This window comes from Hylobates moloch, unplaced genomic scaffold (assembly GCF_009828535.3).
Source record: "Hylobates moloch isolate HMO894 unplaced genomic scaffold, HMol_V3 SCAFFOLD_62, whole genome shotgun sequence".
Taxonomy (NCBI): domain Eukaryota; kingdom Metazoa; phylum Chordata; class Mammalia; order Primates; family Hylobatidae; genus Hylobates; species Hylobates moloch.
Genome location: NW_026652337.1, coordinates 453,149 through 469,739, shown reverse-complemented (window position 1 = coordinate 469,739; position 16,591 = coordinate 453,149). Strand labels below are relative to the sequence as shown.

Below are 16,591 nucleotides of genomic sequence, written 5' to 3'. Positions count from 1 at the left end.
TGCAGGAAACTTTCAGAGTCATTCTGACTTTAGAAAACCTGAAAGTATGAGGGAGTTGACACCCCACAAGGCCACTCTTATCCAGTGAGGGACAGAAGCTGGTGGGAAGATAAACCTCCCCTCTGAGGTGCATTCCTCATGGATCCTCTGTGAATCTCTAAGGGATCCACTCCAGTTCTTCACAATAGTGAACAGCTTGATAATCACCTTTACTTAGCTTTTCCTCCTTTCCTTCCACTCCAACAATGCCCCACTCTTGTTCTGTGAGAACACTTCCCAAAATAAACCAACTGCATGGAAACAACTGTGCCAGGCTCTGTTTTTGTTTGTTTGATTGAGGCTTTTTTTTTGGGGGGGGGGCACTATGGGGGGGAAGGGGATGGGATGTATATCACACTTATGAAATCATTTGCTTGAATTTTCTCCTCTCAGTATATACTCTCCCTGCGTATTTCATTCTCTCCTGTGGATTTACCACCACCTACATTCCGCTGATTTCCAAATCTATAGCTGTAGCCAAGACCTCCTTGCTGAGTCTTAGACAAGTCAACTAGGTTTTACATAAGAAATTTGACTTCAATATGTGTAAAAGTGAATGTTCCAGCTCACCACCTACCGTCTTCCTTCTGCTATATTACACATTTCTATCCAAGGTATCACCATAAAGCTTATTATTTGGATTAAAAAATGCATACATGCTTGAATTTTTATTCTCCCCTGTATTGACTATATGTTCCAGCAGTGAGCTCAGGCTAGAGGGAGGAAATGAGCTGCAATTGCAATAGACAAATCTAAGGTTCCAGTACTTGGAAAAGAGAGCGCAGGCATATTTGAGATAGATTTGGGGAATAAATGCTCCTGCAAATGAGCAGAACAAAGAAGACTTAGAGTACTTACTGGTTTTTTCCTACTCACATAGCAAGATCATGGTTGAGATAGGCTGGAATCCTGGATTACTGACTACTCTCTGGTCCAATATTCTTTTCACTATACAATTCTGTTTTGTCCTGAATTTTTAAAAGTTTTTTTCCTGGAAATTTTAGAAGCTCAAGGTATCTAGGAAGCTACCCTTTTGGAGTAGCAATTATATCAAAGTACAGTCCAGTTAAAACCCATTAGATCGAAAAAAAGCTGGTCAAGGAAGCAGAGAGCAGGACCCATCAAATCTGCAGAATGGAGCTATGAACTAAACTGTTTACAGACCCTCGTGAAAACCAACTGTAATTCTTGCCCTTGAGCTCCAAAAGATGCCTTCATATCCTACCAATACTGTTTATTTCCTTTCTTTGGAATCAGAGCTGAAATCAAAGAGGCCTCTTAAATCCTAACCTAGTATATTTCAAAATGCCATAGTTTCTTTTTATGACATTCAAATTAAATCTCTAAATTGAAAGTTTTGTAAGGTGCTAATTACAGCTAGACATTTATTATTTTGTTTGTATGATTTTATCTAACTTGTGGCCCATGAAATTATCCTGCATATGGATACCAAAGGGCAAATATTAATCTTTGAGCACATATAAAATAATGAATATATAATAGACATCTCCTACATAATAAATATGTTGAAATGTATAAGGTGTACAGCTCATATGAATTCTAACAACTTTTCAATTATTTCATGGAAATCTTAATAATAAGAGAGTTAAATTATTTGAGTTGAGATTTTTTTCCAGTTGGTCTATTTATTTTTTTTAGAATAGGGTACATGTCTTCCAACCCCTCTAATGTTTATAAAAATCATCCAATAACATATTGGGTTACATTCTTTCTTATAACACCTTTGGACAACTTTCAACTTGGGATGTTTTAGCTAAAATGCAGCTTAAGTTATTTTAATAGAGAAGGGTAACTTGCTATTGGAGCAGTTAACTGTTACTGAATTTGTCATAATTTGGATAATTGGGAAAGTGTTTAACATATTTTAAAGGAAAAGAACATTTTAAACAAATTAGTTGCAAAACTAACATACAAATATGCTAACTGCAAAGAACTCCTACCTGCTTATTAGGTGAGTTATTAAAATATTATTGCATGTGCTATCCCCAAGTTAGCACTTACAGAATTTGATAACATTAATATTCTATCTTTAAAGTGCTATGCTTAGCACTTTGCAATTTATAACATGATGTAATCTAATAGTGATATTAATAGAAGTTAAAATTTGTTTAATGCTAAGTGCTTTACATGATACATCATTAGATCCTCAACAGCACTTCATGAAGTATGTTTATCATTATCTCTAAATTATAAATGAGGAAACTGCAGCTAAGAGAAGGTGAGAAACTTACTCAAATCTGCCAATTACAGCTGTATAAACTCTTTAATTCAACAATCCCACTTCTGGGATATTTTCCTACTGATACTTGCAAATATGTAAAATTACTTATGTATAAGGCCATTAACCTCCACACTGTAACAGAAGAGACTGGAAACAATATTGTGTTCATAAATAGGTTAAATAAATTATAACATATCCAATAGATATATCTCACAACTGGAAAAAATAAAAACAATAAAGGAGCCTTCTTTGTGTACATAGAGAATGGTCTTCAGGATAAATTTTTAAGCAAAAAAAGAAAAGTGCAATATGATGTATATAAAATGCCACCTTTTGTGTAAAATATGAATTTCTATGTTTTGTCTTCAATTTCATAAGTCTGGAATATACGTAAGAAACTAAGAACAGTGGGTACCTATTGGTGCATGTCACAGGGAGGGGGTGGCAGGGGGAACTAGGCAGATATATGACAGAGTTAAGACAAAGACGTGTCACTGTTTGAAATTTTTTAATAAATTACTGGGTTTTAACACATGTGAGTGTATTCCCTGGCAAAATTTGCATGAAAAAGGAAAGGAAATAAGAAATGGAGTGGGGAAAGATAGGCAGGGTAAGCAGGAGAGAAATTCCCCAAAATGACACAGCCAGCAAGGACCACAGCCAGGTTTCAAACCCTGCAGGTCACCCTAAAGCCCTGCTTTCGAGTACTGTAGAATAGTGACTCTGAGTTCTCACAATAACTCCATGAGATAGCATAAAAGAGTAAACAGAACCTGAAAAAAAATGTGTTCTCAAGATTACACAAACATTAAAACTGCAAATATTGTTTTCTTCCTACTACACCACAGCCACAATAATGAACATGACAATTATACTGTAAAAATATTATAAAATGTTGACTTGGTACTAATTCAACTCACTTTCCCTCCAGTATGTTTATTTCACAGGTAATTGTAGAAGACCAAAAATAAGCAAGGGGTTTTTAAAGGAAGTATTAAAGCAGAGAGTCTGTGTGTTAGTTTCCTGTTTCTGCTGTAACAAATACTCCAACCTCAGTGGCTAAAGCAACACCAATCTATTATCTTACACTTCTGAAGTCCAACATAGATCTCAACAGGCTGAAATCAAGGTGTCAGCAGGGATGCATTTCTTCCTGGAGTCTTTAGAAGGGGCTCTAAAGGGCTCTCAAGAAATCCCTTTCTTGTCCTTTTCATCTTCTAGAGTCTGCTCACGTTCCTTGGTTCATGGCCCCTTCTTCCATCTGCATTGCCAGCAAGGGCAGGTCAAGTTATTCTCACATCATTCCGACCTGTTTCTATTTCCATATCCCATTCTCTGATTCTCTCTTCTGCCTCCCTTTTCCACTTTTAAGCCCTTGTGATGACATTGAGCCCTTCTAGTTAATTCAGGACAATTGCCTTATCTGAAGTCAGCTGATTAACAACCTTAATTCCCCTTTGCCATGTAAGATAACATATTCACAGGTTGCAGGGATTAGGACACGGGCATCTTGGGACCATGAGTCAGGCTGCTACAGCCCCTTATGTAACTTGAAGGAGAGAAGAATGTCTGCATTGAGCCGTGTATTTTATGGGATGTTAGTAGATAATACCTAAAAGTAACAGTGTGTTCCCTTGTCAAGTATGTTTGGGGAAACTGGTTTAAACCAAAACCAAGTTGCTTTACTATAGGACTGCAAAATTGTTGGTATGTTAATGTGCATGGCGAATTGCCAAGAGTATATTTTCTGAAAATATTTGACGTGGAATTCCCCTTAATAAATTTCTAAATATTGGCCCTTTCTAAAAATTTTAGAATAAAATGTTAAACATATATATTTTTTCTTTTAATACATGGCTGTATTTTCTTTGCTAAAGTTGTATTAGATGTTTGCATTTTCATTTTTAAGTAAGGTTAGGTTATGGCTTTCTTTTAGGATGTAACTTCTATTTGGTTTTGATATTTTTTTCAAAGGAATTTGGAAGATTTGGCTTCTTGAAAATATTCTTGCATTATCTGGATAATTTAGGTGTTAGCTGCCCTTAAACATTCAAAAAGAGTGCCCTATAAAACCATTCAGCCATGGTATCATTTTTAAATTTTTATTCATTAATTATATATATATATATATTTTTTACAACATATAATTTATACATATTAAAATTATTAGACTTCATTTTAGGGCAATTTTAGGTTTAGGGAAAAATTGAGGAGAAAGTACATTGAGTTCCCATAGGCCCCTTCACTCCCCACTTCACTCCACTATGCAATTTTCCCTATTATTAACATCTTGCATTACTGTGGTATATTTGTTTCAACTCATGAGCCAATATTGATATATTATCATTAACTAAAGTTTGTAGTTCATATTAGGATTCATTCTTGGTGCTGTACATTCTACTGGTTTTGTCAAATGTATTAATGATATGTACCCACCATTATAGTATCATACAGAATAGTTTCATTGCCCTAAAAATTCAGGGCTCCACCTTTTCATTCTCCCCTCCCCTCCCTCTGCACAAGGCCCTGGCAAATGCTGATCTTTTGACTGTCCTCATAGTTGTGCCTTTTCCAGGTTTTCACATAGTTGTAATCATACAGTACATAGCTTTTTCAGATTGGCTTATTTCACTTAACAATATGCATTAATGTTCCTGCACATTTTTTTGTAGCTTGGTAGCTTATTTCGTTTTATTGCAAAGTAATATTGCATTGTATGGGCTTGCCTTCATTTGTTTATTCATTCTTTCATTGAAGGACATATTGATCATTTCTGTGTTTTGACAGTTACAAATAAAGCTATATAGACACTAATGTACAGGTTTTTGTGTGGACAGCAATTATCTATTCATTTGGCTAAATATCAAAAACAGCAGTTGCTGATTGTACTGTAAGAACATGTTGGGTTTTGAAACAACTGCCAAACTGTTTTCTAAAGTGGCTGCAGCATTTTACATTCCCACCAGGAATGAATGAGAGCTTTTGTTGCTCCACATCCTCCTTATCATTTGTCACTGTTTTAGATTCTAGCCATTCTAATTTATAGATGAGTAGTGGTATCTCACTATTGTTTTAATTTGCAGGTCCATAGTAAACTATAATGGTAAGCATCTGTTTGTATGCTCATTTGCTACCTGCATATCTTTTTTGGTGAGATATCTGTTCAGGTCTTTTTCTCATTTTTAAATTTGGCTGTTTTCTTATTGTTGCATCTTAAGAGTTCTTTATATTTTGGATACCAGTCCTTTATTAGATAGGTTTTTTGCAACTATTTCCTCCCATTCTATAGTTTGTCTTTTCATTCACTTGACAGTGTGTTTGTAGAGCAATTTTTAATTTTAATGAAGTAAGTCCAACTTACTAATTTTTCTGATGGATCACAATTGATGGATCACAATGTTGTTTTATGGATCACTAAGAAATCAATGCCAAACCCAAGGTCACCTAGATTTTTTGTTGTCTTCTAGGAGTTTTATAGTACTGTAGTTCACATTTAGGTCTATAATTTATTTGAAACTAATTTCTGCAAAAACTGTAGGATCTGTATCTAGATTCATTTTTTGCATGTGACGTTCAGTTGTTCCAACATCATTTGTTGAAAAGACTGTTATTTTTTCATTGAATTGCCTTTGCTCTTTTGTCAAAGATCAGTTGACTGCCTTTGTGTAGATCTATTTCTGGGTACTCCATTTTGTTATACCAGCGTATTTGTCTCTGTTTTCACCAATACCACAGTGTCTTGACTACTCTAGCTTTATAGTATACCTTGAAGTTGGGTAGTGTCAGACCTCAAATTTTGTTCTTCTTCAATATTTTTTTGGCTATTCTGGGTCTTTTTGTATGATCTGCTTGTTGACAACCATAAAATGACTTGCTGGTACTTTGGTTAGTACTGTATTGAATATATTGATTAATTTGGGAAGGACTGACATCTTGATGATGTCAAGTCTTCCTATTCATGTACATGCAATATATGTTCATTTATTTAAATATTCATTAATTTTTTTCATCAAAGTTTTGTCATTTTCTTCATATAGATCTTGTATATATTTTATTAGATTTATACCTAAGTGTTTCATTTTCTTTTATAGAGCTAATGTAAATGGTATTGTGTTTTTAATTCAAATCCCAACTGCTCCTTGCTGGTATATAGGAAATCAGTTGACTTTTGTATAGTAGCCTTGTATCCTGCAACATTTCTATAATTGCTTAATAGCTCCAGGAGTTATTTATTTATTTGTTTACTTATTTATTTATTCTTTGAAATTTTCTACATAGACAATCATGTCATCTGTGAACAAAGAAGGCTTTATTTCTTTCTCCAAACCTTTATATATTTTATCTCCTTTTCTTGTCTTATTGCATTAGCTAGGGGTTCCAATATGATGCTGAGTAAGAGTGGTGAAAGCAGACATTATTACCTTGTTCCTGATCTTAGAAGGATACCATCTATTTTCTCACCATTATGATGTTAGCCATTTTTTTTTTTTTTTTGTAGAACTCTTTATGAAGTTGAGGAAGTTCCCCTTTATTCCTAGTTTACTGTGAGTTTTCATGATGAATGAGTGTTGGATTTTGTTAAATGATTTTTTTTCTGCTACTACTTATTTGATATAACTGATTATATAATTTTTCTTCTTTAGCCTATTGATGTGATAGATTATGTTCATTGACTTTTGAATGTTGAGCTAGACTTTTATACCTAGAATAAATCCCACTTGGCTATGTGTATAATTCTTTATATTGTTAAATATGATTGGCTAATATCTTGTTGAAGATTTTTGCATTGATGTTTATGAGAGATATTGGTCTTTAGTTTCCTCTTTTCATAATGTTTTTGTCTAGTTTTGGTATTACGTTAATGCTGGTGTCATAGAATGAGTTAGGAAATATTCCTTCTATTTTCTGGAAGAAACTGTAAAAACGTAGTAGCATTTCTTCCTTAACTGTTTGAATTCACTAGTGAAAATATGCAGGTCTGGTGCTATCTGTTTTGGAAGGTTATTAATTATTGATTCAATTTGGTTATAGATATGGGCCTATTTAGATAATCTATTTGTCCTTGTGTGAGTTTTGGTTACATCATTCGCAAAGTTGGTTCATTTTCTCTAGGTTATCAAAGTTACATACAGTTATTCATAATCCTGGTATCTTTTTAAATAGTAGATCTTTGACAAATACTTACATATATTTTCTGGTTATTGAAATAGTATGGATGCTTCCTTGATTTATCTTTGTTGAGCCAACTTTAACAATTTATCTCCTTAGGAAGTTAGTATTTTGATCTATATTTTTAACTGTATTGGCATAATGTTGCACAAAATATTTCTTCTAGCTTATCTAATCTCTTAACATTTATATTTCCAGCTTCTGTTTTATTTTAAAAGTTGTAATTCTTTTTCTTCTCATCTCTTCTTTTAAAGACTTTCAAGGAAGAGGGGGTAATTTTAATGCTCTGAGGAGGTTTTTGGTTATTAATTGCATTTTGTTTTCTAATTTATTATATTCAGCTGCTATTATCATTAGTTATCTAATAATTTTACTTGGACTGTTTTGGTGTTATCTTTAGTTTCATAAGTTAAATATTTAATTTATTTCAATTTTTTATATCTTTCTTGTTTAATAACCAAAATATCCACGATGAGGCTACATACTTTTGTAAATGATTTGTAACCTTGGGTTTGAGTTGCTCTAAGGTTTGTATGCTATAGGATTTCTTAATCTTTTCTTTATGGTAATATAATAAATATTGACAAATGTTTCCATAATAAAAAAGAACATGTCTTTGCTATAGATTAGACAGTTTTGCATATATTTATTACATGTGCTGGTTAATAGTTTCCATTTCTTACTTTGCTTTCTCTTCACTTTCACTACATTTAAAGATCTAATTCTCTTCACTTTCTAGAAACACCTTTTAGAGATTTTTTACTTCAGAAGTCTAAACCCAGAGGATCCAGACATATGACCAATCATATTAGATTTTCAAAGTTTGTCCTAGCTGCCTTTCTCAGATGGAAGAATGTGTGATTGTTCTGATGGCCACTGGCAGTTTCCTGCCAAGGGAACACAGACTGATTGTTTACTGTATAAACGAGTTGCTGGGACACACTGAATTTTCTGGGATAGAATTTGATCTCCACACAATATAAACAGCAAAGCAGAAAAAGGGGAAAAAAATTTATTTTCTTCTGTGTTTCCAAGGAATGAGATCTCAAAGGCAACAATGTAGCCATCCCATGAAACAGCCAACAAACACTCAACAGCCAACATCTCATCTAGATTCTTTCTCTGTAATATCCTCATCAACCTACTACTCTGCCTCCCACCATCATCTCTGGTCTGTCTCAAGGCCTAATTAATTCAGACCAGGGCCTGTATAAGAACTTCCTAACTGATGGTTCTGCTTTCTGTCTCTGTTCCTTCCTGTCATTTAACCCCAATAACCTATATTCCTAAAGCACTTCTCTGAGAACAGCATTCCCTTAAAATCTCCCTACACGATGAAGCCAAAACTTCTTAGACACCAGATTTCCTTGAGAATAGGACCAGCCCTCCTTTCTAGCCTTTTCAACCTACCCCTTTCCATTAACCCTTATGACATCCCAGTCATAAGCTCATGAACTGCATACCCATTTTTTACTTTGTCATCATGAAACATTGTCAAGCTGAAAATCTTTTGTTTCCTACATTAGAAATTGGGATACCTAAAGTCATGGTTCCATAAGTACCTTGTGGTGTACTAGGCATTGTAGTGAATGTTCTACATGTATTATCTTCACTTAATCTTCACAACATTTCGATGCAATAGGCATTGTTATTATCACTGGCCATTTAACACACAAGGGCATGGACACTTAGAGCAGCAAAGTCTGAATCCAATGCATACTTGGTTAAGTGTTATGCTGTACTCTTCCTTAATTACCCTGCCAGGACCAAGAGAATCCTTGCAGCCTAGACTAATGACTCACATAAAGTAGGCACTCATTATACAGTGAATAAATGGTTGAATGACTGAGGAAATGTGAAAAGACAGCTTAAAATGCTTTAGAAATGGTAAATTACTGTGCAAGTATTATATATCATCCACAAAATCACTATTATTAAGCTGCTTTTATGATGAAAGTTGATACCTTTTTTCATTTATATCTATGCCTTGTATTAATATTTGCTAAGTGAAAACACTGACCTAGGTTTTTGTCAATTGTTTTTCCTCTAAAGCCAAGCAGAAACTTCATCTTCCATCATGTGAACACCTTGTCCAATTGGCAAATATTGACAGTAAGAAAACATCATGTCGAAATTAGCCTTCTATTCTTGTATATTATTGAAAAATCAGAAGTACAAGAGCAAAGCCTGTAGAGGAGCTGTGTGCACGCACCTGTGTGTGTATGTGTGTTTGTGTCTGTGTGTGTGTGTGTGTGTGTGTATGTTTGCCCAACATTTTCAAACATTTAGTTTTACTACATTTACTCTTTCTGACCTGGTACTATCTCAAACTGCATACAAGCAGCAGATGTCAGTGTTGTGCAACTTTCAGGCTGACTGCTTGCAGAGGCAAGCTGTTCTTTGTTGCTTAGAGACAGAATCAACAGTCATTTGTACCCACAAACAAACACCCTTAGGTGCTAGGTAAATCGTAGAGGTCTCCCACAAAGAAACTGTAATTTGAGAAATTACACAGCAACTTATAAAGATGTAGTTGGGATTCAAAGGTTGCAATGGATGGGCACAGCATAAATAGTGGAACCTATCATGTTTTGCTGGCCTAGAAGGAGATAGGGACACCCAGAAAGCACTGGTTTGGCTCCTTTGTCACAACTGCTGTGAGCCAGAGCAAAGAAAGTTCAGACTAAATCGGCCTTGTTTGATGAAAGAACAGTGCTTTCTATTTGCAACCCATGTGGTCAGATGGCCAAACTCCTAATATGTCCTCAAAGCCCAACATAATCTTGTTCCTGACTGCTTCTATAGCTTTCTTGGGAGACACTCTTTCTCCTTTTTCTCCGCTGCAGCCACTGCATTCTTCCGAGCTCACAGGCTCTGCTTGTAATGCTCTTGCCACATGCCCCTGTCTCTCCTTTAGTGTCTACTCTTCAGATCTCAGCTCAAATGTCCCTTTATCCTGAAAGGTCAGGCTCCATACATCAGGTCTTTCTTTTATGGTCTCAAAGTACCCTTTAATGCCCCCCCCCCCCCATAGACTTGTCACAATTTTCAATTATATATGTGTCTGATTCTTTAATTAATATCTGTGTACCCAGCTCCAATAAAAGTGCCAATTCCATAAAGGTAGATTATGTAGCTGTTTTGCCCATTAATGTTTCCCTGGTACCTAGCATGGTACACAGCATATGGAGGATTCTCAATATATAAATGTTAAGTAAAAAAATAAATGTTAAAAGAGTGAATGAATGGATAAATAAGTAAATTGGTGAATGAACAAATACGTGAATTGAGTCCATCTACTCTTCCTCTGAATAGACATCCATGTACCAGTGAGCGAATACAAGGTAGGCTGGCTTAAGAAGAGGGGAGTATCTCAAATACCTGGAAATAGAGTGATCACTGTTGTTCTAGGATTCTGAGAATAACTCAGCAGGTTGAGAGATTGACCTGCACAAATGGATTGTGACTTGGGCCTACATTCTGGTGGCAGAGCTTGAGTTCTCCCCTGCAGCAGTGAATTTCTGTCTAGCACTTCTGAATGCACCCGTCACATACTGGTCTCCTATCAGTAAAGAAAGGGGATCAGGTTGCAAATATGTGAGGAATACAGGCCTTTCTTCAGAATCGTGTATTTGGGATGTATCATGTGACAGAAAAGAGCTTATAGACAAAGATAAAGAGAGATAAATGGGTTGATTTTTTTCTTCTAGGGTATATACCCAAAGGGGAGAATAATCTGGCTATTTTTCTTTCTTCCACAAGATGGGGCAATCGGAATGAATTTAACTACAAAGGAAAACACCAGTAAATGTCTTTTCCATGTTAAACAGCCCTATTTGGTCAGACCAGAAAAATGCGGCTGGTTTTGAACTTGTTTATGCGACTGTATAGCATTTCCTGAAAATGGTAGGCCTGGGGTAGACAACAGTTAGGCTGGAGGGGAAAGCCTAGGGCACATGCCCACTATATATTGGAGTCAAAGGGGTGCTGCCCAGCTTCCAGGACTCCCAGCATTCCAGCCCCACGTAGTTGCAAGGGTCTCTGGCTCAGAAACAGCTGCTGCAAAATGGAGCAAATTTACCATGCAGAAACATTTTCTCACATTAGAAGGAAATTCTAGATGAGATATAATGATGTCTACTTTGAACTAAATTATTGTAATATAATCAATCACAGTGTACAAATTCTAGTTCTTAATATCTTAGTCTACTGCTTACAGTCTGCAAGATGATTTCATTCAGTGGAATATTCCACAATGCATTAAATCAGACCGTACATAAAATAATTATGACACTAGAGTTTTATTATTCTACCTATGACCTATTTGCACATAATCCTTCTTGCTTCTTCCTGGTTATAGGTCTATTACTAGATCATTGTAAATTTTTCTCTGGAAAGAAATTAGGGGAAATGGGCTTGACAACAATTTCTAGATTAAATTAGCACTGTTCAGAAAGATAATTAATATTGGTGTGGTACTTTTTTGATCATTGTCTCATTTGATTTTCCCAACAACCTGTAGGCTAAATATTACATTCATCATCACTCTTTCACAAATATACGACATGGGATATTTACTTATTCAAGTGTCAATATGGGATATTTATTTACTTAAGTAGGCACAGCAGGTAAAACCTGGAGATAGCCATGAACATGGCCTTCAGATTCCAGTTCTGACAGGTCATGGAAAAGAGTGGGGAAAAGAGAGAAATTAGAGAAGGGAACTAGCACATGCTTTTATGAGGGCTAAATACACATTGTATAAGGTAGGAAACCCAGCCAAAGTGGCTTAAACCTCAAAAATAATGGATTGGCTCCCATAACAGAAAAATCCAGAAGTTCTAGTTCCAAAATATGTCATCGTGGATCTAGTCCTTGAGGACAGCTAGTTTCACCTGATATTTTCAGTTCATCCAGGTTATTTCCTTATGGTAACAAAATAATCTAAGCAGGTTCATGTCTCATAGGTCCCACTGAACCACATTGTTCTGGAGAAAAGAGTGCCTCTTCCTGAAGTTCTCTCACCTGTGACTCACCCTCTCATTGGCTCAAACGGGGTTAAAGGTCCATCCCTGAACCAATCTCAGCTGGGGAGATAGGCATGACTTATTGTCTTAACCCAATCAGAATTCCTACGCTGAAGCCAATTGCACTCAAACCCTCCTTGCTAACAGTGGGACAGCTGTACATTATACAAAAAGAAAGCCAGGAGAAGGAGAAAATGGGGAAATCATAAAATATACCTACATTTTTTGGAGTTTAACAAATTAGAAAACATTGTCTCTTTTAATATATAAAAATTTATGAGAGTCCTAAGACAATCCTGGTTGATACACAATTATTTTTAAAAAGCAATAAACCATTGTAAAATGTTCTGAAGAAGGCCTTAAGCATTAGCTTTAGAAAACTTAAAAACTAAATTTATAGATATTACATGAGCAACACCTGATGCCTAAAAAGCAGAGGATTGCTCAGTAACCCTGGAGAATTTAGACATTTAGAGCAGGCAAGTGTTAAGAGGTGGGAAAAAATACCAAGAACAAAAACATCCACTTAGGTTGAAAACTTGCTAGGTCCTTTATATAAACATCTTCAAGAAGTACTATCCAATAAAACCTCCAAGGGCACTCTGTCTCCTCAACCACTAATTTTTTCAAGCACCTCTGTCCTCATTATTACAAGCATTTGGAGCGATAGGACCTCCCTATCTCACAGGGTTTTGTGACAAATAAAGGCAAGAATGTGCATAAAAGGCTTTGTTAATGTAAATGCTCACAAATGTAAGAATTATACTGCTTAGAATTTTATGTATAGTTTTTAAGATGCTGTAGGAAAAAAAAGACATACCTACTAAAAAACAGGTTCTACACTGACCTTAACAAAATAGGTGGATATCAGTTACATATAGCTCGCTTGCACCAACCTCCCATTTTCCCACTTCATCAATCTCAACTCTCTCAGATCTTCGCCTAATGCACTCCACATAGTATACTCTGAACTTTTTGCATGACCCAAATGGTATACATGGATCCATATGCCTGTTTTCAAGATTGGCTAATTGGCCTCATTTGCACAATAAACTATTAAGAACTCTCTAATAAAAGTCAAAAATGTTGCCACACTTTGTTAAAGAGCTAAGGGTTCTGAAATGCAATGCCTATCATCACTTTATAAAAGAGCTGAATTTGAGAGAAAAAACTCTTACGAACCCTTATTGAAGGATAATTTTCCCAATGGACACAGTCTTAGGAACAGCTGGGACCAGGGACTCCAATGCCACCAAGATTCTCTCTTTTTCCCAACTCTGCTTCTCTGTTTGCTGGCTTCATTCTTTCCACGCAAACCAGCTTTCTCAACATAGTGAAAAACATGGCTGTCTAAGCTTCCATGGCTGTAAACTTCTATCTCCTATTTCCAATTTGAAAAATTCCAGGAAGAGATTGGCCTACACTGGGCTGGATGTCCAACCCTTTATTGATCCATCATGTCCAGGGTATAAGGTCTGATAAATGCATTGTAACTGTAAACAAATATTTGTAGTTGGGAATGTAAGGGCTCCCCACCAAAAAGAGGGCCTATTTTTACAAAATAAATGAATAGTTTGTCCTGGTAGTGGTTGTCCTGGGTAGGCAAAAGATTAGTATCCACATAAAAAGGCAGAGTTAGTAAAGACATGAGTCTCCCCTGTAAAACAGTACCAGTCAAACATTTCCCCAGGTCCGAGATTTGTTTACTCTATAATAAGAAAAATAAACCTGCCTATTTCACCAAATTGTGGCAACAATTGCCTGAAACGTGAGTGCATAGTAACTTCAAAAATATTACAAAATTTCAAGGTATGACTGTTGCTATTACTATCTATATAGGTAACTAAATTTCCCATTTTTCACACTTATGCCTGGAGTCAGACTGACACAGCAAGTAGTTTGAACAAATTGAAGCTCATCTAACATCACAGGCTGTGAGTACACTCCTTCTCAAGCCATATTGCCGTCCAGCTGTGCGTGGTTATTATGCCAAGTTCATCAAGAGATATTTGAGCTTCTCAGGGGGCAGGAGTAGGGGAAGACAGAATAAGACTTAGATGGAAAGAAATAACTCAACCAAAAACCTCTGGTTAGTCTACTTCCTAGAGAACTTCCTTCTACTTTCCAAACTCTTAGTCACTGTTCTATCTTCCAGACAATTATCAGCTAATTAATTTCCATGCGGACAAAGATCACTGTTTAATAGGTCAGCAGTGTATCACCTTGAAGTGAAAATCAGCAAAGGAAAGAAGGGTAGATGATAAAAGGCATCAATAGTATGATGTCTGTCCTAAGTCAACACTGGGAATAGGGATTCAGTCACTGGGCACCAACTTCACTGCTAATGAATGACGAGTGACTGACTACAATACCTAAGGCTTGTTATTTCTGTGCTACCTTTCCCTTTACATAATATCAAAGGGAAAGTCCCCCAATAATGACAAAACACACCATTTATATTGCACACTATAATTTCCTAGGCATGTTCCCATATGCCATTTATCTAAAATGATGCACTTACAGTCTATTAGAAACATTGCTGAACTTGGGAGACTTAAGTACTTGCCACTTACCCAGTTTGGTGGCCTTGGGAAAAGTCTTGACTTCCATTTCTTCATTTGTAAATTGGGGATAAGAGTATATTTTTCAACTGTTAGCATGAGGCTTGAATGCAATGATTTATAAGTTATTTGTAAAGTGTGACATAAACATGAAGAGTTTTTCATAAGGCCTAGTGAAAATCTCAGCAAAGGATGCAATGAAAATAAAGAAATCCTATGTTTGAACTTAATAAAACTTGGATTCAAACGATGCCAAGGACTTGACCCGAAGTCACCCACAGTTAGCCGAAAGGTACAAGGCTTCCAGTTCCAAGCCCTCTTTCCTATACTGTCTCACCGATGATCCACCAGAGGTGGACATCAATCCTTCCTCTGAAAATATATCTTTTATTCTATTATGTAAGCTAGGAAAAGAAAATGTAACTGAAGACATAGAATGAGTCATCCAGCAATTAGTTACCCTACATAATGCCACTGATAATACATAGAACAATGGCTGTATTTCTTCAGCACACAATCTGTCTCAAGCACCAGACTAAGCAATTTACATGCATTAAATCATTTAATCCTCAGAATTAGCCTATGAGGTAGGTATGATTAGTGTCCCCATCATTCAGATGAGGAAGGTGAGGCACATGGGAATTAAGTATCCTGCCCCAAGTCACTTAGTGAGTGGCAGAGTGAGTATTCAACACAGACAAATTAGCTTCTGTGTCTGTAATCCTAACCATTATGCTAGGCCATCTCCCAAGGACACCAAGCCTAGTGCACTATCTGATTCTACCTTTTAAAAACTCAAACAAGAGAAAGATGGATTTTATCCAGAGTTTTGAGCTGTATCTCATGTATTTCCAGAGGTTTTCCCACCAGTTTCTGGCTTCATACTGTCCAGCATTGATCTCAAATATCCATCTTATCAGCATTGATCTCAGGGGTTTAAAATCATTTTGAAGGCGACAAAGTGAAGCACTTGTCCTTCTGGACAGCCCACCTCCTGTCTTTCCTGTCTTGGTTTGTCAGTTTTAGCAAATGTGTGTTCAGGCACAGTCAAAAGCCCAGAACAGAGACTCACCAGGCCCAGCACCATCCTTGCCTTTCCCATGTGGGAAGAATGCTTCTCCAGAAACAAGGCTGGTCTCGGAAGTTAGCTGTTGCCCAAATGGCAGGAGAGAGCAGCTTAAGGGAGTCACACTGAAAGTGATTTTAAATTACACAAATTCAGCGAATACAGAAAGAGAAAGAAAATTTAAATCAATGATACTAGACCGTGCTATACATTAGAATCACCTGACAAAGCTTAAAAAACAACTACCAAAACTTGGCCCACTCTGGAACAGCTAAACCAGAATGCTTGAGGACAGCACCTTGCTTTAAATCCTGCAGGCATTTTCTACACTTGGCTAGTGAACTTGAGATGGGAACAACTCTCCCTTTGGTCTCAGTTCCCAGGGGCCTTTCACAGTATGACCATCTCGCTGCACTGAGTGTAATTCATAATACAGTATAAAATTATATTTAGCATATTAAATTATTATGTGCTAAATATTACTGAA

The 16,591-nt window shown here is 36.2% G+C and overlaps 1 long non-coding RNA gene across 1 annotated transcript in view; it reads right to left on the bottom strand.

Annotated features, from left to right (window-relative positions):
* Window positions 1-16,230, bottom strand: part of LOC131382569 (uncharacterized) — a 52,468-nt gene extending 36,238 nt beyond the window's left edge. Inside the window, exon 1 of the long non-coding RNA XR_009212138.1 lies at window positions 16,111-16,230. This is a non-coding gene — a long non-coding RNA (uncharacterized LOC131382569). The remainder of the gene's footprint in view (window positions 1-16,110) is intronic.
* Window positions 16,231-16,591: the final 361 nt, after the last annotated feature.